Source organism: Marmota flaviventris, chromosome 6, assembly GCF_047511675.1.
Source record: "Marmota flaviventris isolate mMarFla1 chromosome 6, mMarFla1.hap1, whole genome shotgun sequence".
In the NCBI taxonomy this organism is placed as follows: domain Eukaryota; kingdom Metazoa; phylum Chordata; class Mammalia; order Rodentia; family Sciuridae; genus Marmota; species Marmota flaviventris.
In genome coordinates this window covers 122,490,303-122,514,245 of record NC_092503.1, presented here as the reverse complement: position 1 = coordinate 122,514,245, position 23,943 = coordinate 122,490,303, and the positions used below count along the sequence as shown (strand labels likewise).

The following is a 23,943-nucleotide window of genomic DNA, read 5'->3' as shown; positions in this document are numbered from 1 at the left end:
AGTAAATTAAAATGCATTCTGCTATCTAAATGCATTCTACTGTCTACTTGTACAACTAAGTAGAACAAATTAAAAATTTTAAAAAGCCTCCAGAATTTTAATACAGCTCTGGCTGAGCCTGAAGTACCTTCTTAACTTGCTTCACTGGTCCTGGTCCTGATGGATTTCCAGGTCAGCACTAGACATATTTTCCAGCCTCATACCCTATGCCAATCCCTTAGTGGCTGCAGAGGCTCAGGCCAACCTTGGAACTTGCCCGGCTTATCTAGGGAAATTGATTAAGACACACCTCCCAGAAAAAAAAAAAAAAGGGTGAGACATTGACAGTCAGGGAAACAGCTCCTCTAAACCTAGAGGGAGGAAAGAGGGAAGACTTGATTTGGTGCTCAGATTTCTGAACAAGAGCTTTCAATTCTATCCCACTGAAAACTGGCCCTCTGACATTGGAATAGATGTCTCTTGCCAAGGAGGTGAGTAAAGGAACAAAAGAATGGAGGAGGTCTGCTTTGAGGGACATAGATGTTTTTTAACCAAGCCCTTAGGGAACCCATGTTCAAAAGAAAGCTCAAAGATTGCAATTTTGAACCAGTTCCCCTCCACTGAGTTTGTGTCCGTGGATCATTGCTTACTTTCTCAGGGCCACAGGATTCCAATCTATACATTACAAATTATGCCCACCTCACATTCCAAGGTTGTGGTGATGTGTGAGTTTGGATGGAAACATTTGTGGTATCGGGGCAGTGGGTAAGAGCTTGGCTCTGATGTCAGACAAACCTGGGAAGTAAGTCCTAAATCTGCCTCTTTTTGGCTAGATGCTCTTGGGCAAGTCATTGCCCCCTGTGAGCCTCAGTTGATCTCTCTGTGAAATGGGGACAAACTACCCAACTCATAAGCCTATTGTACACTCAAGGGTATGGTGCATACTATTCACTGGTAAATGGAAACTCTTATTCCTAAAATGAGGGCCCCCACCAATTCAGCATATAGAAAGCACCACAAATTTGCAACTGTGATTCCAGATCTGGAATTCAACAGATCTGTCCAAAGTAGCAAGGTTAGGCCCTTGCCCCTCCCAGACACCAAGCAGAGTGACAAGAGGTCTCTCTGAGCATGAGTAGCTCTCAGCCTATAGCCACACAGAAGGCTCATTCGAATCCTAAACCTTTCGCATCCCATGACAGAGGCCAAGAACTCTGGCCAATAGGGGCAATGCACAACCCATAGCCTGTCCTCTAAACCAAGCTGCACTGGCAAGGACCCGACTGAGACAACAGGACAAACTCACCCTGCATATAAGAAACTGAGTCCTAGAGAAGGGAAGAAACTAGGGTACAGTTCTGAGGAAGCTGGTAGAAAAGCTGGAAGAGAACCTGAACCAGAGCCCTCCCAGAAGCTTTGTTGACACTCTCCCATGTGCCATTTCTCTGCCATTCTCTGCCTTTCTCATTTGGACTAACCTGCAATTTCCTTACAAACACAGGCCTAATCAGAAAAAATCTGGGCCATTCTGAGGGATCCCAGATATCTTGCACATTTCCTTATTGGAAAACACTAGGATGTACAAACAGTCCTGGATCTGATTCATAACAAAAAAGGGAAAATCCACACATAGAGACACACACACAACCATGCTCCCTGCACAGAGGGCAGCAACAGATCCCAGTATCCAGGCTGCCCTAGAGGGCAGTCAGCCCCCGCACAGAAAGTGGCTCCCTCATTGTGCTCAGTGCTTCCACTACTTGCTTCAACCCCTAATGCACACATGCACACACACAAACACACCCATGCACACACAAGGAGCAGGTTGGCCCACAAGGTCTACAGCCATGTATAATCTTGGGCTGATAATTCATAAGATGCAAACATGGCAGTGTGGGCTAGGCTGAGTGATGGGGAGCTGACAAAGGAAGGGCTACTCACACTCACCACACAAACACACACACAATTATATCTTACCAATTCACACATAGTCATGCTTCATACAAATACTGACTCAAGAAACAGTTTACACAAACAGATACACATATACACAATACCTAGATATACACTAGACATCGCCAGACAAATGCATATATATTCTCACTCCACCCACATGTCCTCACACACAAAGCCATGTGTGTGCACCACATACTCACAATCCAGACATGAAAATGTTTTCCTTAGCTCCTACAACTATAAACACCTCCTACATCTACAGGTTCCTGTGTGGTAGTTGGTTATGATTCCAGAGGCCAGACTAAGCTCTGGACTGGCCTAAGGGAGAGTGAAAAAACAGGAGCAGCAGAAGCCTGTCATCCTCCTGTGTAGGGAAGCACAGATGAAGAGCCCCTCCCTGCAAAAAGAGCAGTCCACAGACTCTGACCCTGGATCCTCAGTGTAGGGGCCTCCTGGAGATGGCTCTAAGGACTGAGAATGTGGAGGTGCAGGACGCAGTCTTTTATATTCCCAAACTGAAACTCTCTCCTTTTCTGAAGGCTGGGACAATTTTGGCAAATCCTTTAAACAACCTCCCCCAACAGGCCTGCTTGTCCCCAGGAGCTTGTCTCTCCTTTAAGATTCCCTCACTGAGACCCACACACCTGTTCCATCATAAAACGGGGTCCCACCCAGACACCTTAAGGCATGCCTCCCACCTGAATGATCCTCTCGCTGCATCTGACCCTACATAGATCATATACATCTGTAGGTGGTAGACACAATTCCTTTATTTAATTTTTATGTGTTACTGAGTATGGAAATCAGCACTGTGACACAACCCCAGCCCCCTGCACAGCTCTTAAAGATGCCAGAGGTATACCTTGCTTCTAGCCCCACCAACCCCAAACTCACAGGCCACACCTAAAGCCCTGCTGAGGTAGACACCCACAAAGGGTGATCCTGCTTCTAAGAGGCAGCTCCGTCACCAAGTGGCATCTCTAAAGAAACTTCAGTCTCCCACCCAAGGCACCTGCACACTTTCCGAGTAGGTCCCAGCACCTACCACCTTCTTCAAGATGTTCTCCAATTTCTGCTGGGTCTTTCTTCACCCCTGAGAGACAAAGCAAGAATGAGCGTGCGATCACGTGGTGGGAGCGGCAGAGGCTCAGGACGCAGCAGGTGGCTTTGGCTCCTGTGCTCTAAAGGCGCCTGCGGTAACAGTGGCGGCTCCTTCTTCCTGGAGGCGGCTTTGGCTCCAGTGGACCTTTGCTATGGTGGCGGCAACAGCGGCGGCACTGGCTCCTGGCTTGGCGGCGGCGGCGGCGGCGGCGGCGGCGGCAGCAACATCGTGGGTTGCAGCGTGGTGGCTCGACAAGGTGTTTGCTCCAGTAATTCCGGTGCTCTGGCAGAAGCGATGGCGGTGTCATTGGCTTCTTGCTCTGGTAGCAGCAGCGACATTGGCTCCAGCGTTTCGTGTGCTCTGTCAGCAGCCGCGACTTTGTGCTCTGGTGGCGAAGATGGCTCGGTGAGGCGGCGTCAACGGTTCCTATGCTCTGGACACCGCTTAGCTCCCAATAGTTTCTGTGCTCTGGCGGCGTTGGCTCCGTGCTCTGGGGCTCTGGAGGCGGCGTCGGTTCCTGAGCTCCCGAAGAGGCGTTGGCTCCAACGGTTCCTGTGCTGCAGCGGCGGCTGGGGCCGCGACGGCGGCCTTAGCCCCAACGTTCCTTTGCTCTAGCGGCAGCTGCAGGAGTGCCGTTGGCTCTGCGCTCTGGTGGCAGCCGTAAGGGCCTTAGCTCCAATGTTCCTGTGCTCTGGAGGCAGCGACTGTGGCTTCCTGCCTGCCCTGGTGGCATTTGCTCCCTGCTGTGGCGGCTTGGTGGCGGGGGCTCCCTGTGTGGCGGAGCTGGCAGTGGGACTCCGCCAGGCGGCAGGATTCCCTGTTGTGGCCGCGGTGGAGGCAACCTTGGCAGCAGCTACCACAACTACTACTGTGATCAAGACACAGTTACAACAGCAGCTGTGCTAATGGTGGCAGGGAAATGGACACTTGCTGTTGGTTAGCTCAAGTGCCCCGCCCTGAAGTTCGGTTTGCCCTCTGGGGGCGTGGCTGCAAGACAGTTCATAAATTTGGACCAATAATGTTGCTACTATTTGCAAACCCTTATTAGCATAAAGGAGAATAGATAGCATTGACACAAGAGATATGTACACGCTAGCTGCGCACACTCAAGCACCAAGCCTCTGTGCAGTGTTCAGAGATAGATTTTGGCGTTTCGATTTAGCATACTCAGCACCCTGAACCCTGCAAAACAAAATTGGTGGTGAGCGTCTGTGGTCTGCTTGAATACCTCTGAGTAGAGCCTGCTACACCCAAGGCACCTGCACCCTTGGCTGCACAGGCCTGTCACTAGGAATTCACCCACCAGTACAAGCAGGAAACTCTACTTATACTACAGGGACCTTTTAGCAAGATGTACTTATTTATATATATCAATACAAATGGGATTTTATTTTTCCATATAATTTCACACATTATTTATAAGAAAATGATTTAAAAATTAGACACAGGCAATACATGGTGGCAAATACCTGTAATCCCGGTTATTGGGAGGCTGAGCAAGGAGGATTGCCAGTTCAAAGTTACCTTGTCATTTTAAATGACTAATAGATAAATTCCTACTTCCAGGAATTTATCTGTTTTACATAAATTGTCAAATTTGGGGATCAAGAGTTGTCTAGTATTATATCATTTTCATATTAATATCTGTGGGGTCACTTAAGGTGCCTCTTCTTTTATTCCAGATATTGACAAATATTGTCCCTTACCTTTCAATCAGTATAGTTAGAAATTTATCAATTATGAGGGTTGTTTTACTATCCAGATTTACATTGAATTTTCTTTATTCATCTTCTTTTGTCTGTTTTACTGATTTGAGCTTCATATTTGTAATATTTTGCCACATTTTTTTCAATGTGAATGCTCAGGTTAATTATTTTAAAACTATTTTCATTCTAATAGAAACATTAGTGCTACACATATTTCTCTCAACACTATATAAAAGCACTCCATAGATTTTTACCTATATCTTCAACCTATTTGTACCTTGGATTCATGGATTATTTATAGTTATGCTCTTTTATTGCCAAATTGTAGGGATTTTATGCATTAACTGTCTCTCTTTCTCCTGTGTGTACCTGTGTGTTGCCCACAAATAGACCCAGTGCCTCAAGTAGGCAATATGAGTGCTGTACCACTGACCTATTACCCCAGCTCCCTTATTATTGAACAATACTTTGTATGATATCCAGAATGACACATTTTGAGGTTGTTTTACCTGTGGTCTAGATTTTTGAATATTCTGTGTGCATTTGAGAAGTGCCCTTTCTTCTGTTGGTGGGATTTTTTTTTTCTGTAAATAGCTGATGGTTTTGTAAAGGTCATTTTCTTCTATGAATTTGCTGAATTTCTGTGTAATTTTTCTATGGGTTGTTGAACAAGTGCTGTTGAAATCGTCATCTTTGTCATTGAATTTAAATAGTTTGCTTATAGGTCTATTAATTATGCTTAAATATTTAAAACTTTTGGGGAGAACATGCAAATTTAGGATTGTTAAGACTTATGGAATCATTCTGTTCATCAGGTAACATGCCTTCTATCTCACATAGTAGTTTTTTTCCTGAGGCTTATTTCACATTACCAGACATATTTTAGCCTTCTTTTGGTTAGTGATTTCATAATACAGATTTTCTTCCCATTGCTCAAAAGATAATAAATGATTTTAACTAAATGCCTACCAATATAGAAATATCCTTATTGTAGTAAATTTTTATTTTATCGTACAGTATCATGGAAAACATTTTATAGCTTTTTAATTTTGAATTCTGTAAATAAAGTATTAATATTACTTTCTGACCATGCTTATTAATAGTGTGAATTGTCTGTACTATTAAAACAATTCAAATTTTATGGTAGTAAAATTTGCACTGATGATGACCAGTCATATTGACACTAAATTTGTCTTTCTATATTTTGTAAATGTTTGACATAAACTGAAGCAAATGTGTCCAGAATGAAGAAGTTTTTTTAAAATTGAGTGTGAAAATAAAAATTTGATTTTTACTCTTGTCTGTTGAAGCTAACATTCTGCTATTTAAGTTGAAAACAGTAGTAAAAAGATTATGCAGGATATTGGTATAGGAACATAAAATAAATGAAAGACAAAATGTAAAAGTGAAGTATCTCACCAGTGGAGTGGAATTTTGTCTGTCTTTTCAATTTTTCTCTAAATCTTTAAAGATTCACCCTAAAAGTCAGTCTCTCTCTCTCTCTCTCTCTCTCTCTCTCTCTCTCTCTCTCCTCTGTGTGTGTGTGTGTGTGTGTGTGTGTGTAAACATACACATAAACGTACACATATATTCTTTCAAGAGAAACGGTTCTAGAACATACTTTATGAACAATCCAGAGAAAAGTTTCAACTGAGGAAAAAAGAAACTTTAAAAGCAGTAAAATGTGAAAACTTTATTTTTGAAGGTAGAAAACTAGCAAAATCTCTTTAAGAAAATAAAATACCAGCACCGAAGGGAGGTTTGGAGGGTGAGTCTTCTATGGATTCGCTTTTCACTTAGGGACATATGTTGACTCGAGAGAGAGTTACTTAAAAACAGGATCTGCTTTACTTTTGACAGCTAAGATTTAAAAAAAAACTAAGTTGAGACCCAAGTAGCTATAAGCTAAAGAAAGTAGGAATTCAGAAATTGATAGGCCCTTAAAGAAGCCGTAATTCAGCTTATAATCATTACATCCTTTGAAATTGCAGTCTTAGTATTTTCAATTCCTGGAACTCTGAGTCACAAAAGCAGAATTAAGTATGCATCTGTTTTAAGGAAAATCATATGAACGAGTTGGGTGTACAATGATTCCTATACTTAGCACTTGCAAGCTCCTGCATTCACATGTACACTCATACAGACATGCACACAAACAAAACACAGAATGAAGTCATGGAAGATATAAAACATGATTGTAAAACCAGTAGAAAAAGAAGCAAGACCACAGATATAGGGTTCTAAGACACACGTTTATAATTTTGTTTATTTTATTTAAAAAGTAAGAAGTACATTTTGAGAATGACTGCAAGCATAAAATAATAAAATAGCCTAAGTTTAAATGCTGTGTGTAGCCAAAAGGCAATTAAAATATATTTTTTTTTTTATCTCAGAGGTAAGGTTTATCTTAAATTTAAATACACTGAAGCATGAATTAATGTACATGGGCTGAGGAATAAGGTTGAAAGTTGGAGGAGACAGAAATAAACAAAGAAGTACATATTTAACTGTGGTACTATACCAAGTTAGCAAAGAAAAAAAATAGACATTAAAAATTGCATGTTAGGACTAGGGTAGTGGCTCAGCGATAGATTGATCACCTATCACATGCGAGGCTCTGAGTTCTCTCTTCAGCACCACATAAAAAAAAAAAAATGAAATAAAGGTACTGTCCAACTACAACTAAAAAATATTTTTAAAAATTGCACGTTAATGTATGGATAAATGAATGAAGTACAAAATATATACAGTGAATTATCATTCATCATGTATTTGTTTAACATTTATTTTTCTCTATTTGGTAAGTAATACCATCATTTATGATGCTATTCTTTTGTCACAATTTTTTTTTTAATTAGTGCTTGGGATGTAGCTCCGTGGAGGGGTGCCCACTTAACATGTAAAAATAAGGGGAAGAAACTTATAGTTTAAAACAAAATAAAATCAAAAACTAGTAATGTGATTATGGGCAATACAGAAATATCAATGAAGGTCTGCAATAGATTTATAAAGTCTCTGCCTTACATTTGGCATATGAACCATATATCCAGTCATAATACTCTTTATATGTTCTCATTTTATGCCAGTACTTTGACTTTTATAAGCACATATATGGAGCCTAAAGAGAAGGCATTGACCACTCCATTCATTAGATATAAGAAATATCAGTAAGAGAGTACCTCAATATTATCCTTGAGAGTTTTTTTAACTAAATCATTATTATTTAAATGAAAACAATTATGACTTTGTTATAGAAATTTTTATTTGCCCCATAAAGAAAACCTCCAATAATTGACATTATTTAAAACTGAAAGTCTGGGCTGGGGTTGTAGCTCAGTGGTAGAGTGCTCACCTCGCATATGGAAGGCACTGCGTTCTATCCTCAGCACCACATACAAATAAAAATAATGGCATTATGTTCATGTACAACTAACAAAATATTTTTAAAAAACTGAATGTCTTTTGTGAAATTTATGAATGAGGGTTTAATCTAGAATTCATCTCCTAATGAAACATTTCATTTTTCCCCAACTTCGGGATCAATATTTTAAAATATTTTTTTTAGTTGTAGATGGACACAATATCTTTATTTATTTTTATATGGTGCTGAGGATCAAACCCAGTGCCTCACACGTGAGAGGCAGGTACTCTACCACTGAGCTATAGCCCCAGTCCACCCCCATAGGATATTGTGTCACCTAAAATCAGTACTTAATGTGTGGCTAGCGCTGATGTCATCTTTCAGGAAAACTCCTACTGAATATTTCCTAACATTTTCCCTACTCCTCCTATGTCTTTTCCAGGCTATTTCATAAGGCAAACAACAACAACAAAATGCTCAGCATGTTTCCTGAAACTCCATTCTTCTCACAGAGAGAAAAGATATGTTGGACTGAACTTTTTTTTTCCTCCCTGCATACTCTTTTATGAGTTGAGTCTTCCTACCTGAAAATAAATCAGAGTGTATGAAATTAACTTGTGTTATTTAATTTCGTCTCCTTCAGGAAATGAAATGCGTTATCAAACCTGAAGCAAATTTGTATTTTTCCTCTTATTTCCCTCCTATCTTTTAGGAAAACCTCCGTGCAATTCTATTTTGTATGGATGGGCATCACTGAATTTAATCTTTCTTTTAAGATTAGCATCAAACACTGCTTGAAAGTACTTGACTCGTTTTTATTTAGTAACATTTTCAATTAAGTATGATTTGTGGAAGACTCCATAAGTTCTAGACATTTATTGCTACTAATTTAGATACACTTAATTACATTCATATCTTCTAATTTTATTGCAATACCCTACAAAATATTTCAGTGTTTTTAAATTATTTTACCAGTGGAGAATCATTTCACCAAATGAAGAATTATAACTTCCACAAAGAATTGAGAAATGATATCATAGTACTAAAAGAAAGCATAGAAATCAGTGCAATTCCTATAAAATAAAAGATAAGGCTCAGAAATGAAATGAAATGATCAAAGAAATTTCAATAAGTATAATGGTTCTGCATAATCTTCTATGGATACAATATCCTGAATTGTGCTAATTTCTACCCCCATTGGGTTCTTTCTCTTACTATCCATATTTTCATTGTTTACTACCTCCATTCATCATTCCATCTAACATTGATGAGTACCTATTCTATATCACATACTGTTCTAGTTTTTGAGAATAACAAAAGTGGGGGAAAATTAAATTCTCTTTATCATCTGGGGTTTATATTCTCATAAGGAAGATGGGCCATAACAAAATGAATAAATTAATTGTGTAAAAGAGGCAAATGAACCAGAAAGCTAACAAAGCCCAATTTTCCAAAAAAATCTCCTAACAGCAATTTCTAAGATTATAATAAATTTTATTTAGTCATTATGTAGTAGAACATACCTACCTCTTTATCCTATTCCTCCTGTATAATTACAAATCTGTGTTCTTTGACCAACATCTAACTAATTCCCCTTCCTTGTCCATTCAATTTTTTTTTTAGATTTTACATGTAAATAAGATTGTGAATATTTGTCTTTCAGGGCAAGCTTTGCTTTACATTAGAAATGTCCTCCTGATCCATCCATGTTGTCACAAATAACAAGACTTCTGTAAAAAGGTAAGAAAAGTCAAGTAGAAATCCATTCTGTAAATGTCCCACATTTTTTACTCATTCTTCAATTGGTGGATACTTTGGTTTAATCCAAGTCTTGAGCATTTTGTATCACGCTACAATAAACTTGGAAATACACATATCTCTTCAAAATACATGAACCATATACAGGTAGGTAGGTAGGTAGATTGCTTCATTCCATGGAGTATTGCTAAATCACATATGAGCATATGGCCTCTTTATTTTTAATTTACAAGAATTCTTCACAGTGTTTTTCATATGGCTGTATTTACATTCCTACCAATAGCATATAAGAGTTCACTGTTCTCCATTTCCTCTCTGAAAATTCTTATCTTTTATCTTTTATAACAGCCATTCTAATGGTGTGAAGAGATATCTTTCTTATAGTTTTAATTTTCATTATGTTTATGATTAGGGATATTGATTTGTGGAAAACGCCACAAGTTCTAGATATTTACTCTCTCCTGGCCTGTAAGGTCTCTGCTGAGATGTCTGTTGCCACTCTTACTGATACTCCCTTAGATGTTATTTGCTTCTTTTTCCTTCCTTTTAGAATCCACTGTTTGTGTTTTTCTTTTTATAGTTTTCTTATAATGTCTTGGTGTCTTATTTGAATTACATGTTATTGGCAACTTTTACCATCTTGTAGCTGGATATTTTATCCGTATTTTGAAAATATTCTCTTATTATTTCTTTTTTTTTAAATTTCATTATACCAATCTTATTTCATAAAAATCTCCATGTTTATAAACGCCTGTATTAGAGTTATATATTGGTACAATGTAATTTTGTATGTTGGGCCACCCATTCGATAGGCTTTCAGAACACCATAGCTGGTATCTTTTTCTTTCTTTTTTTTTTTTTTAAAGAGAAAGCGTTTATTTTGGTTCATGGTTTCAGAGGTTGAAATCTCAGCTCAGAACCTCTGGTCTCTTCCCTCAATAGTGTATTTATCATCTTATACTGAGTTTCAGCAATGTTAACTGGTTTGGGGAAAAGAAAAAGAAAAAAAATATATGTCCATTAATGCTCAATAAGTAAGGATTTTGCTTGTTATTGAAGTCATGAAATGAGAAGAAAATTTTAGTATAATTGATATTTGACCTCAATTATAGGCTGAGGGGGAGTTGAGGAAGGAAATAATCCCTCAAAACTCTTTTAATACTCAGAGTGTGCTAGGATTTTGATGTTGATCTGATCAGTAATTTGAGGAAATGGTACTAACTCAATTGAAAAATTGATAAGTTCAAATGTCAACCATAAGTCAAATAAATTAGCAAGTCTTTAAAAGTGGGTTTATGGTAGAATTTCTACCATTATCGAACTCTCTAAGTATATTTATATTTGAGTTGGATTTGCAAATTTTAGTGTTTGCAAACATTGTGTGTTGAAATGTTTCAATAGACCTGTTTACAATCTGTGGTTTTGAGACACCATAGTAGAAAGATTTATTATAATGATAGTATTTTCATTTCGGTAAACTGTTGCTGGTTTTTGGAGATTTGATTATTTTGAAGTAAGTAATTTTTATGAGTGTGTTGTTTTTGTTATTGTGAGTTGGAAGGGAATTAGAACCTGCTTGTGTTCTTTTTTTTTTTTTAATTTTTTATTGTTGGCTGTTCAAAACATTACATAGTTCTTGATATATCATATTTCACACTTTGATTCAAGTGGGTTATGAGCTCCCATTTTTACCCCATATACAGATTGCAGAATTACATCAGTTACACATCCATTGATTTACATATTGCCATACTAGTGTCTGTTGTGTTCTGCTGCCTTTCCTATCCTCTACTATCCCCCCTCCCCTCCCCTCCCTCCCCTCTTCTCTCTCTGCCCCCTCTGCTGGCATTCATTTGTCCCCCTTGTATTATTTTTCCCTTTCCCCTCACTTCCTCTTGTATGTACTTTTGTATAACTCTGAGGGTCTCCTTCCATTTCCATGCAATTTCCCTTCTCTCTCCCTTTCCCTCCCACCTCTCATCCCTGTTTAATGTTAATCTTCTTCTCATGCTCTTCGACCCTACTCTGTTCTTAGTTACTCTCCTTATATCAAAGAAGACATTTGGCATTTGTTTTTTAGGGATTGGCTAGCTTCACTTAGCATAATCTGCTCTAATGCCATCCATTTCCCTGTAAATTCTATGATTTTGTCATTTTTTAATGCAGAGTAATACTCCATTGTGTATAAATGCCACATTTTTTTTATCCATTCATCTATTGAAGGGCATCTAGGTTGGTTCCACAGTCTTGCTATTGTGAATTGTGCTGCTATGAACATCGATGTAGCAGTGTCCCTGTAGCATGCTCTTTTTAGGTCTTTAGGGAATAGACCGAGAAGGGGAATAGCTGGGTCAAATGGTGGCTCCATTCCCAGCTTTCCAAGAAATCTCCATACTGCTTTCCAAATTGGCTGCACCAACTCTTATTATTTCTTTAAATAAGCATTCTGCCTTTTTTTCGATGCTGCTTCACAAACTCCTCTAATTTATTTATTTATTTTCTTTTAAGGAGAATCAATCTTTTTTTTTTAAATTTTTTATTGTTGGTTGTTCAAAACATTACAAATTTCTTGACATATCATATTCCACACTTTGATTCAAGTGGGTTATGAACTCCCACCTTCACCCCATACACAGATTGCAGAATCACATCAGTTCACATCCATTGATTTACATATTGCCATACTAGTGTCTGTTGTGCTCCGCTGCCTTTCCCATCCTCCACCCTCCCCCCTCCCCACCTCTCCCCTCCCCTCCCTAATTTAAATATTTATTTAATAATTTCCAATAGGTTTCATAAGCTTTCTTCTTTCCTATCCATCCCTGTTTCTTTATCTCTCTAATGTATTTTTAAATAACCTGTCTTTGAGTTCACAAATTCTTTTTCCTTTATCAATTCTGCTATTGATTTTTCTATTGTAATTTTAAAATTCCATTGTATTGTTCATCTCCAGGCTTCATTTCAGTTATTTTTTTTGAACTCTGTTAAAATACTATTTTAGTCATTTATCATTTTCTTGATTTCATTGAATTGTTATTGTTTTCCGGTAATTTCTTGAAGTACACTGAATTTCTTTAAAATGATTGGCTTTAATTCTTTGTTAGGTTGCATATCTCGATTTCTTTTGAGTCACCCACTGTCAAGTTTTTGTGTTTTGAGTGGTATAGTGCTTCAATTTTTAATGTTTTTTATATTGTTAATATAATGTCTATATTTTTGAAGGAGAAGCTCATTTCAGAATTTACAGACTGATGTTGCCTGAAAATACCTATAAGCATGTGCATAGGTTCTGTCAGGCTGTGTGGTGTAGTGGGAGTTTGGGGAAGAGATTTTGTTGTTAGATTTCTTAAACAGGCTGCTTTGTTCATTTTTGTTATCAGATGGCAGGTTTTGAATGTAGGTCCATGGGTTGGACTTGTTGACTGTATCTCCATAGATGGGTCTGGAGCCTGGGTCCATGAGGATGGACTTGAAGTCTAAGTCTACAGAAGATGGTCTAGAATTTAAGTTTTCACTCTGAAGCCTGGATCCATAGAAATTGACTAATTCTGAGTTTGCCTAGAGCCTTATACTACTGGGATAAGACTTGCACCAGAATTATGTGTTCTAGGAGCCTCGGTCTGTATGGGAGTTTTTTTAGCCTCAGTCTATGTAGTTCAGCCTGACATTGAGAACTTTGGTGAGTCTATACCCTGGGTATACTGAAGCATAACTGGACCCAGGTGCCATGGCAACCATCCAGGTCACTGGGTCTATTGGTTTGATGTGATGCTGGATACACTTGGATCCTGTATCTAAAAAGACTAAGATGGACATAGGGTTAACAGGCGCTAATCTGAAAATCTAAAAAAAATAGTACTGATGAAAATTTTGACTGTGTGGGCAAATACAGTTTGGGGGAATAAGATGTTGCTTTTAGTTACTGAGTTTGCCTTGAATTCTGGAACAGTCAGAGCTTAAGACTATTGAATCTGTCCTGGCAGTGAGGATAATATAGAAGCTGGGATCACTGTCTGGCCTAAAGATTATCAGACTAGATATTAAGTCTGCTATGCAGGCCTGGAGACTGGTGGGAAATTGGGTCTAGAGGCTCAGTACAGTGTTTCAACCTGGGGCCATTGAGGCTTACCTCATCCGGGGTTATGCTGCTATATGTCTGGTTTAGGGTCCTGTGGAAAAGTCCAAGTAGTTCTTTCTCTCAAAACTGGGGTGACACAGATAATATAAAAATATCCTTCACATACTGTGGGAATTGTCAACTCATTTTTTTCTTGTATCTGTACTATACTCAGATGGTATAATCTATTGCTTGTTTTCTTATCTCTTGTCATAGTAGTTATATATGGATAGTTATTTGAATTGTTTCTTCTAGGGAGTGAGCACTGGAATGAATCCTATTCCATCACCTTTCCGATTCCTTTCCCTAAAGACACTATTTTTAAAATATTGAAGAGTATCTTAAACCCTAATTTGAAATACTTTTTAATTGTTTGGTTCCTTGAGTTTAGAAAATTTCAATAATTGAGAATAAGTATGCCACATAGATATTTAATATCAGTAACTAAAAAGTAAAAAAAAGATAAAAAAGGAGAATACCTTCAATTCACTTACAGTAATATACATGTATTTACTATGAATTTCTTTCATATAAAAAAGATTGTTTTACTATCAAAGTGTATTTTACATTGATACATACATAGATAGAACTGTTAAACATCTGTGTAGACACAGCTTATGTTATATATGTGTACAAGAATTAATCAGTGCTAGGCATTGTGGCACATGCCTATAATCCCAGCAACTTGGAAGGCTGAGGTAGGAGGAATGAAATTTGAAAGCTAGCCTCATAAACAGCAAGGTGCTAAGCAACTCAGTGAGATCTTCTCTAAATAAAATACAAAATGAGGCTGAAAGGACCCACCAGTCATTTCTCTAAGTGAACTAACCTCCACCTGGGGTAAATTTTGGATCATAGAAGTGCCACATAATCAGACCCTGTAATTAAGGTGAGTGGACATTCATTTTTTGAGGACAGGTGCATAGACCTGTGGACACAAGATTGCCCTTATATTCCCACCTAAATCTCTCATTGAGCAAAAATAAATTTGTTATCTGGGTGCAGTGGCACATACCTATGGAGCTGAGGAAGGAGGATCACGAATTCAAAGGTAGCCTCAGCAAAGTGATGCACTAAGCAACTCGGTGAGACCCCCATCTCTAAATAAAATACAAAATAAGGCTGGAACTAGGGCTCAGTGGTCGAGTGTCCCTGACTTCAGTCCCCAGCACCCAATAAATAAATATAAATAACAATAAATAAATTTGCTTTGTGGGTTGGCATGGAGCTTACTGGAGAGCTGGTAATATCTGGGTGCTTGGGAAAAAGGGTAGACTCTCAAGTAGCAATGCCTGAACTTGACTGCAAGTTCAAAACACAACCACCAAACTCGGGTGCTTAATGACACCCTGGTGGACAGCTGTCCAGTGGCACCTTCATGGGCAGCTGGAACCTATACAAGGCTATCTGAGACCTCATACCAGGAACAGTGCTGTTGCCTGGGAAGAACCCGGAACATCATCCTCCTAGCAGAGAAATGTGTGCACCAAACTGCACCAGCCACTTTTCCAACAGCAACCCCTGGTGGACACTGAGAAGTACAACTGGATCAGTTGTAGATGAGCCTATTCTCTTCCTGGCTTTGAAAGCAAGATGGACCCTTTGGACAATTTGCTACAGAGAAAGAAGTCTCCAGAGGGAGAAAGTGGACTCCCTGGCAAATCTGGCAGGTGGGAGTTTGAGGAACACATTTGAAAGAGACTTTTTTTGCTTCACCAAAGTGAGATTCTGGTAGTCAATAAGCTTATGAAAATAACCCAAAATTTTTAGTCCTCAGAGAAATGCAAGTTAAAATCACAAAGACATAGCACTACACATCCTGCAGAATGGATAAAATAAAAGAACTGATGCCAAGTGCTGGAAGGATATGGAACCAGTGGAACACTCCAAAACACTGCTGGGAGTGCAGACTGCTTCAACCACTTCGTAAAACTGTTTGGCAGTGGCTTAAAAAGTTGAGCTCATAGACTGTGAGCTGATCATTTAATTTCCTGATTTTATTACACATACATATGTAGAAATGTCTGTGCATTTTAACCAAAATACCTGTCCAAGAATATCCATAACACCACTACTCAGAATAGCGTAAAAGTAGAACCATCTAATTACCCCATCAGGAGGTGAAAAGATAAATTGTCATATCACACAATAGAGTACTACTCATTAAAAAATAGGATGAGGGAACAGGAAGTAGAGAAGAAAGAGATGAAGGACAAATGTGTGGATATGGAGGAAGCTCAGGGTCTTCATGATGAGGAAAAGAAACCAGAAATGGAAAATAGCCCAAGCTGATCATTTTGTTTCTATTAAGGTCAAAAACTGACAAAACTCATGTATTATGAAAGAAGAGGTAACTTTGGGGGAGAAGCAGCATTGATGGGGCATAGGAAGCCTGCTGAAAGATTCTGTGATCTGTGTAGGTGACAGAGTAAGTGACAGTATGGCCTAGTTTTGTCCCACACTATAAAAATGCATGTGTTCATGCTTTAACTTCTGATTTAACTGTGTTGGGAAATAGGGCCTCTAGGAGGTGATGAAGGTTAATTGAGTTCCTAGAGCCTGATCTATAGGATAAGTGTCCTTATAAGAGGTGACAGCAGAGGACTCATATGTCCACTCTCTTGGGCTCACACTCTCTCTCTCTTGCCACATGACACAGGAGGGAAAGGCATGTCCATTTGAGTATACATCAAGAATGCAGCCATCTTCCAGCCAGAGTCTGCACCAGAAAGCAAGCCCTGGCCTTTTGACCTTGGACTTCCAGCCTCCAGAATCATGTGAACAACAAATCTCACTTGTGTAAGCCATTCCATCTGTGGTCTCTCATTATGGCAGCCTGGGTTGAGTATGATGAGGATATGTAAAATTCTCTCAAGCAATTTGTACCCTTTTCTGTGTATGATATAGATTTCAACACAAACAGAAGAAAGAGAAAGAAAAAAGAGCACCAGGACATCATATGAATCACCTTTCCATCAGGTCCACTGTTTTGGAAATCATCAAAATATGTGACCTTCGGATTTTGCAGAGTCTTGGCCTCCAGAAAATCCAACAGGACAAGTTTAGCCTAACAGAGGATGTCAGGAGGCCCATAGAGGCAGCAGCTTTTTCCAGTATCCTAACATTTTCAGAAATGTGGGTAACACTGGCAGGTTCTGGGAGAGGAGTGAGTCCCCTGCAGCTAACCAATATTAGGGCCTCAAGTTACCTCACACCTGTGACAAGTCCAGGCTTGCAGCAGCAGAGACCTGGAGTCTCACCTGGTGAGTGACTTTCCTTTTCTGTCTTCCCTGTTGGTTTTGGCTTGGTTTGATTTGGTTGCTGTCAGGTTGCTAAGGACACTGTGCCTTCAATACAGAGCAAAGTCACGAACTGATCTTCTTCTGGGTCCTCAAGGAAATGTGTGTGTGTGTGTGTGTGTGTGTGTGTGTGTGTGAGAGAGAGAGAGAGAGAGAGAGAGAGAGAGAGAGAACAGAGAGCTGAGGAGGTAGCAAAAGCAGGCAAAGCAAATAGAGGAACACATGGAAAGAGGGAAGAGAGAATAGAACAGAGACTAAAGAGGGAAAAATGAGATGAGCAAAATAGCTACTGGTGGTGGAGAGCTTGAGAGATAAGAAAGAAGGAGAGAAAATGAAAAGGAGGAAAGAGAGAGGGAAAATGTAAGTTTGGGGAGAGAGGAAATAGAAAAGATGTAAGAGAAGACCAAGAAAAAAAAGGAGAGGGGCATGATGGTGCACACCTGTAGGCCCAGTGGTTCAGTAGTTTGAGGGAGGAGGATTTCAAATTGGAGGCCAGCCTCAGTGACCTAGTAAGGTCCAAGGCAACTTAGCAACACCCTTTCTCTGGCTGGGGATGTGGCTCAGTGGCTCAGTGTACCTGGGTTTAACCCCTGGTAGAAAAAAAGGAAGGAGGGAAGGAGGGAAGGAAGGAGGGAAAAGAATGGAAAGAGAATGATAAAAGGAATAAGAAGGCAAGATAGAAGGAAGATGTTTAAAGGTCCTGCCCAAATCACTCAGGGACAGCCAAGTTTTCTCATGCCCAATGCTAGCAGTTGTCAGGCAGATCTCATATGCTTGTTGGAATGAGGTAGACATAGACATAGACATAGACATAGACATAAGCAACCAGACAAATAAAATATATTCATCTGCTTTATTGAGAGTGCTGCTACTAGAGTATTGGATAGTCTTGACTAGTTCCTTACTGTTCTTGATTAAAGATGGGCATGCCAATCTTCCTGAAGGCAGTGCCCACAGTCAGTATCCAAGGCTCTCTGGAGTCAAAAACTCCACTTCCAAATCCCACCCCTGCCATGTTTTCTATATCTCCAAGCCTCAACTCCCATCTCTGTAGAATTGGGACAGAACTCATATCTCCCATACAGAGGTTCTAGAGGACCTTGACCAAGCAGGATGGCAGGAAAGATGTAGATCTGAAAACATCTATCACTGGAGAAGAGAGAAGTCCCCTTACCTCACAACAGGGCCTCATACAGCTTTATCATCTATAAAATGGGGACAGAAGTGCTTCTATGCTATTGGTTGGTATGAAGAAAAGCAGTTACCCCATGATTTCTTGTAACAATGTTGATACCACAGCAAACAGCTGTTCAGTGTCTGCACCAAACAAATGGGACCACAATTTCTGTTTGGCCAAAACAGTAGAAATGTATCTTCCTGCTAAAGGCCTGCAAAAGAAAGAGGGACAGGGAGGAATAAATTTGCTGTCCATTTTGTACAGAATTGAAGGCATCCTGCATGTAGGTCTCTTTTGCAACCTGGAATGGTGGCAGTGACTGGGATTTGATGGAGGTTAAATGCTGACACAAATGTTGTCCTGAAGCTGTCACTGTTGCTGGTTACTCATGGATCTGGCAGAGTTCCTGGGGCCATCTACTGTGTGCCGGGGATCTCACAGTTGAGTTGGGGAGACAGATGAGTAAGCCACAGGGGTACCACCTCTTTGCTTGACTCTGTCCTGAACTCTTATATTCAAGAATTCCTGAACCACACTGCAGCATGGGAAGGGGTAGGGGACACAGGGACAGAGAAAAGATGGCTAACATGTACTGGAGTGCAGATGGATAGGAGGATTAACTCCTAATGTTCTGTAGCACAATAAGGTAAATATGATTGACAGCAATTAACTCTATACTTCAAAATAGTTCATGGAGATGAGTTTGAACATGCCTAATACATAGAAATGACAAATGTTGGAGGTGATGGACATGCTGATGGCTTGGATCTGATCATTACACAATGCATACATGTATTGACAGGTCACACCGTCCCCATCGATATGCCCAATTATTAGGAATCAAATAAAAATTTTAAAAATTTTTGAAAATTTAAAAAAGAATTCTCAAACCTACACACCATCTTACTTGCAGACATCAGTAAACAGTGACCTTTCATTCTTGGCTTCTACTTCTCTGCATGCACAGAAAGCTGTTCTTCATGACCCCACATATGACACAGAGCTTATGCTCAGCACTTTGCAAATGCTGCTTCCTTTTCAGACCATCTAGTACCTTCCAAGAAGGGTGTTTTGATTAACCTCTTTGTGCAGAACAGGAAACAGAGGAACCAAGAGATGAGATGATGTGCTAAGGATCAGTGTGGAGGGAGTTCAGCCCAGGCTGTTTGAATTCCAGCCCTGCCTCATGACCACCCTGCTGTCCTTTGAACTTTATCCACCATCAGGCTCCATCTCCCTCTCCAAGAGATATAATGATTGCAGGCCAGGATCTGTCACCTTCCTGGAGCAGAATCTCATTATCCTTTGCTATTTTTTGGCTTTGAAAGTTTATCTCATTTTTTAAAGCCCCATGCATCTTTTTGCAACCATCTGTGACACAAACAAATGTGCAGAGAACCTGGGCAGAGCATTCCCAATAGGAATTATACAAAAATGGAGGATTATACAAAAATGGAGTTTTTCCTTCATTTCTTTTCTTTTTTTTTTTTTTAAGGCAGCAGGAATAAACTTCATTGTTCTTTCCAAAAAAGAGCAAGAATTATACAAGGTGGCCACCAAGCCTGGAAACCAGGAAAGTCTTTTAACAAAGGACTTATTGATACAAGGAATAGCAAAATATTAAGATCTTTATTTCTAGGCTATATGGCCACCCCATAGACTGCATCTTTGGAATGGGGGGATGGGGGGTTGTAAAGCTGTCAAACTTAATCTAGATACAGCTAGTGCAATATTTTCCTCAACCCCACAAGGCTCTGTTCCCTTTAAAGACTATTTATAAATCGGCTTGGATCACTCACAGAAGAAAAAACACTGTCACCATCAATATTTAGCAGCATATTCAAAATTCATTTTGTTGTCTTGAATAAAAAGCTTAACTATTCTATTAGTCCAGTAATTCCATATGGTCTTATTTCCTCTATACACAAAATATGATCTTCCAACATTTCTATAGATTAATTTTTGAGGATTCCAAAAGATTCAGCGGGGGAGGTTCTAATTTTTTTTCACAATAAAATGAGCAGAACAAGCCCATGAGAATCAGACCAGCATTTAAATAAGACCCTCTGCATGGCTCAGTTCATGATGCATGAAGAGATTCAATGTAACCCCTAGCTCTCAGTTCATAAAAAAACAAATTTGAGAGGGATAAATGCAGCAACTATCTGTATTATTTAATAGCCTCTATTTAATATCCTAAGATGAGAGAAAACAGATGTAAGAAAACAAATCCTTTCATTCCAGGATATCTGCTAAGGAGGGACACCATGGAGCATGGATGAAAGGCGTTACTCTTAGCAGGAAAAAAAAAAAAATGAATTGTGAACACAGTCACTCAAGAGAAGCAACCACTGAGAGCAATAAGCTTCAATTCCACTGTTACGAGGGGGCACAAAGCAGAGAACTGTGGCAAAGCCAAGACTAGAGTCCTCTGCATTCTCGTGTTTACTGGTTCTGTGTTTCAATACCTTGGAAGGGTGGGGAGAACCAGAGACCACCGTCATCACATGCAAAAAGAGGCTATTAAAGCAACAACTTGGCTGTCCAAACCCAACTAGAGTGTAGGTTAGACACCTGAAATCTAGCCTGCACTGGCTTGCTTGTGAAGGGCTTGACAGGTCCAGAGTTGCCTTCTTTTGAAAGACAGAGGAGGGCCTCTTCATGAGCCCTTTCTATTTACTAGTTTTCCTATCAGTTCACCATTTACACAGAAAAGATGCTGTAAGCTATCTCAGCTGACTTCTAATTTGGACATGGCATCAATGTTACACACACGATTGAATGAACGACCACATCTTCTTGGTTCTTCCATGGGACAGGCTCAGTAGGCTTCTTTGGACTGAATAGGTGTGATCTTGTTGGAGAACAGTGTGTAAACATAAGGCCAGATTTTGTTTGTCTCCGTCCCAGAAAATTGGTGGAGCACTCCTCGACTCTTGTATAGTTCAATGACTGGTTTGGCTGCATCTTTATACCGTCTTAGCTTGGCAGCAACCGCTTCAGGCTTATCATCCTCCTGCTGGATGAGTGGCTCACCTGTGATGTCATCAATTCCATGCACATGAGGTGGGTTGAAGTCCAAATTATAGACTCTTCCACTAGGAGGGTGAATCCAACGTCGACTGAGACGATCTTTAAGTGTTTCAAATGGAATGTTCAAACTGATCACTAGATCCAGGTCACAGATTTTGTCGAGGGCTTCAGCCTGTACTATTGTCCTTGGAAAACCATCCAGTAGCCAGTGTTGGCCGCTCCTGAGCTCCAGCTCTGACACCATTAGGCGTGTGATCACGTGATCTGGAACCAAAAGACCTTTCTCCAGGTACTGCCTTGCCATTTCGCCAACTTCCGTGTTGGCTTTGAGGTTCTCCCGCAAGAAGTGGCCACTGGGGAGATGCTGGAGGCCAAAGTTCTGGGCGATCCTCTGGCACACGGTGCCCTTGCCCGAGCCAGGCGGCCCTAGGATGACCGCGCGCAGGAGTTTGGAAGCCATGGCCTTCGCGAGGCGGCGAGCGGCCCAACAGGCAGCCCAGACAGCGGCCCGGAGGCAGCCCCGGGAACTTTGTTTCTTGGCCCCTGCCTCAGGCACCCTCTGCTCACGCGGGGACTCTCCTGCCCTTTCCTTCATTTCTTCAATGCTGGGTTTCTCAGAGCTAAAAATTGTTTATAGCTATTTTTGTTCAAAGGTCGTCATTTGCTTCTGACCCTGTAACAGTCCACAGTGTTGTACCTGGCTTCCGTCAACAGTACTTTAAACAGTGTTCATCTATCTGTGGAGGCAATACAGAAAACTCTGGATGAACACAAGGAAACCATGGAATTGCTTGAAAAGCGATATGGTAAGGAGATCAGCAGATACTACAGAAAGGTAGTAGGCTTTCACACTTTTCTGTATAAGAGTCATGATGCCAACTTTCCCAATTTGAACGGGTCCTCTACGTACCTTTTAAAAATATCTAATAAACAACAGTACTTACTGTTCTACAGTTTGTAAAGTAAGCAGTTAAGGAAAAGAGAATTGAAAGCTGAGTCTTGCAAACATGGTGCTAGAGGAGATAATGACAAAACACAGTTCCTGAGGATAGAATGGGTAGGTTAGAAAATGGAAAAAAGAAAAGAAGAAAAAGGATGTGTGGAGAATTGTCTCAGTTTATTGCTACATAACAAACCATGTCCGTTATTGCTTCTCATTATTCTGAGTATCAGGAATTTGGGCAGGGCTCTTAAACTCCCAAGCACTGAGAGGCCAAAGGAAGAGTTCATCTAAAGAATGAAAACCCATCTTGGATGTTTCAGCTTCAGCCTGGTATTGATGGAATGTGGCCATATGTGTGGTCTCCAGTTTACAATGCATAGAACCGAATCATGTCCCCCACCTCAGTAAGCATAGGCACAGAATTGCAAGATGTAATAAGTTGTTCTTCATTATTATTTTAAGCTACAAAGTTTGGGGATGACTGTTATGCTGCAACAAATAGCTGAGGTGGAATTAAACCCTTTTCTTCAGTGCCCAGGAATTGTTTTCAAATGTGTCTGGGTCTAATAATGCTGCTGCATACGCCTGCAGTCATTCAGAGACCTAAATTGATCACTTAGTGGGTAACAGCTTCATGAAAGGTTTATGAAGGGCCAAAAAGGATGGTATAGCCCTTGCTGTGTTGTTAAGGAGATGAGTTATATGTATGGAAGCAGGACTATTCAAAGTACAGACAAGTTTTCTAGCCTGTCCACTAATTTCTAGATCTGCCCCATATGCTCTCTACAAAGTTCAGAGTTCTGAGTTTAAATTGGGCAGTTTGTACCAAAGGGACCAGAGCTGTATCAGAGAGCTCAGGAGGAAGGATTTTTCATTTTCTTCAGATACAAAAATCATTGTTATTTAGTGGAACTAATCCAAGGGGTTAGACAGTTGACTTCTAGTTGGATCTGCCACTGAGGAACTCTCTGACCTATGATAATATAGACCCTACACCCACTTAGCAGTTCTTTTATCTTGAAAATGTTTCTAAGTAACTAATCATTTTCTGAAATACTTTTTCCTAATTGAAAAATTCCTCCTTTCTAGAACTATTGGTTTTACTTCCTTTTCTCTTTAATGTTACTTTCTTTTCCTCATAAAACCAGGGTTGATAAATGCCTGGGTTGTCAGATTTCAAGAAAAACAATTTACTTTCACCAATTACATTCTGTTGTAAATAAGTCTGCCTCTTTATAAAGTTCCATAGCTGCCAGTAATAATCCTCCTAATGATCTAATTTATACTAAGTCATAGTTACAAGCTGTGAAGGATTAAGATGCTCAGTTTTTCCTACTAATAGGAAAAAATGTATTTAAGCATATATACGTCAGTCTCTGCAGAGAGAGACTAGTGCAGTGGGGAGGGAACAGGAAAATGTTCTGATCAACTAAAAATGTTCTGATCAGTGGTTATATTCAACACCTGAGGTCTGTGGGTATGTGGCTGGCTGATAATATCCAAACCCCTTTA

The 23,943-nt window shown here is 39.8% G+C and overlaps 1 long non-coding RNA gene and 1 pseudogene across 1 annotated transcript in view; one reads left to right on the top strand and one right to left on the bottom strand.

The window, feature by feature from the left end:
• Positions 1–18,055, top strand: part of LOC139706048 (uncharacterized) — a 28,587-nt gene extending 10,532 nt beyond the window's left edge. The window contains exons 2-5 of the long non-coding RNA XR_011707767.1: positions 9,768–9,844; positions 16,639–16,778; positions 16,887–17,392; positions 17,464–18,055. This is a non-coding gene — a long non-coding RNA (uncharacterized lncRNA). The remainder of the gene's footprint in view (positions 1–9,767; positions 9,845–16,638; positions 16,779–16,886; positions 17,393–17,463) is intronic.
• Positions 18,056–20,049: 1,994 nt separating this feature from the next.
• LOC114081592 (adenylate kinase 4, mitochondrial pseudogene) lies at positions 20,050–22,039 on the bottom strand (annotated as a pseudogene).
• Positions 22,040–23,943: the final 1,904 nt, after the last annotated feature.